Here is a 1,628-nt window from a genome sequence, read left to right on the forward strand (position 1 = left end):
GGGGCCCCCCCCCCCCCCCGCCGTCTCTACCAAAAATGCAAAAATTAGCCAGGCCTGGTGGTGCGTGCCTGTAATACCAGCTACTTGGAAGGCTGAGGCAGGAGAATCGCTTGAACCCAGGAGACAGAGGTTGCAGTAAGCTGAGATAGCGCCACTGCACTCCACCCTGGGTGACAGAGCGAAACTCCATCTAAAAAAAAAAAAAAAAAAAAATTAGTTGGGCGTGGTGGCGGGTGCCTGTAATCCCAGCTACTCAGGAGGCTGAGGCAGGAGAATTGCTTGAACCTGGGAGGGAGAGGTGGAAGGGAGAGGTTGCAGTGAGCCAAGATCATGCCACTGCACTACAGGCTGGGTAAGAGACTCTATCTCAAAACAAACAAACAAACAAACAAAAAACATAAAGGACACATTTCACAAAATCATTAGTTTTTTGTTTTTTGTTTTTGTTTTTGAGACGGAGCCTTGCTCTGTCGCCCAGGCTGGAGTGCAGTGGCCGGATCTCAGCTCACTGCAAGCTCCGCCTCCCGGGTTTACGCCATTCTCCTGCTTCAGCCTCCCGAGTAGCTGGGACTACAGGCGCCCGCCACCTCGCCCGGCTAGTTTTTTGTATTTTTTTTTAGTAGAGACGGGGTTTCACCGTGTTAGCCAGGATGGTCTCCATCATCCTGACCTCGTGATCCGCCCGTCTCGGCCTCCCAAAGTGCTGGGATTACAGGCTTGAGCCACCGCGCCCGGCCTAAAATCATTAGGTTTTAAGATGAGTGTGTATTTGAAAGTTTTGTGATGATTGTTTCTTTTCTTATAGGTTGAAACTTTTTCTCCTGTCTATAAGAAGCTCAAAGGCAAGAATGTTAATTTTGAATTCCCAGGTTCCATTGTAAACAAAAATGACTAAATAAAGTATCATTCACGGTTTTATGTTTGTTTGTTTGTTTGTTTAGACAGAGTTTGGCTCTTGTTGCCCAGGCTGGAGTGCAATGGCACGATCTTGGCTCACTGCAACCTCTGCCTCCCAAGGTTCAAGTGATTCTCCTGCCTCAGCCTCCCAAGTAGCTGAGATTACAAGCGTGCACCACCACACCTGGCTAATTTTTGTATTTTTAGTAGAGATAGGGTTTCATTGGCCAGACTGGTCTCGACCTCCTGACCTTGTGATCTGCCCGCCTTGGCCTCCCAAAGTGCTGGGATTACAGATATGAGCCACTGGGCCTGGCCCTAAGACACCATTTCTTTTTAATCCTCCCCTCCTCTCCCCTCCCCTTACCTCTGCTCCGCTCTCCTCTCCTCTCCTCTCCTTTCATTTTTTTCCCCCGAGATGGAGCCTTGCTCTGTCACTCAGGTTGGAGTGCAGTGGCATGATCTCGGCTCACTGCAACCTCCACCTCCCAGGTTCAAGTGATTCTCTTGCCTCAGCCTCCCGAGTAGCTGGGATTACAGGCGTGCACCACCATACCTGGCTGATTTTTGTATTTTTAGTAGAGATAGGGTTTCATTGGCCAGACTGGTCTCGACCTCCTGAACTTGTGATCTGCCCGCCTTGGCCTCCCAAAGTGCTGAGATTACAGATGTGAGCCACTGGGCCCAGCCAACACCATTTCTTAAAAAAAAAAAAAAAGAAAGAAATAAGG

The sequence above is a fragment of the Rhinopithecus bieti genome, unplaced genomic scaffold, assembly GCF_001698545.2.
Source record: "Rhinopithecus bieti isolate Rb0 unplaced genomic scaffold, ASM169854v2 scaffold_74680, whole genome shotgun sequence".
NCBI classification, from domain to species: Eukaryota; Metazoa; Chordata; class Mammalia; order Primates; family Cercopithecidae; genus Rhinopithecus; species Rhinopithecus bieti.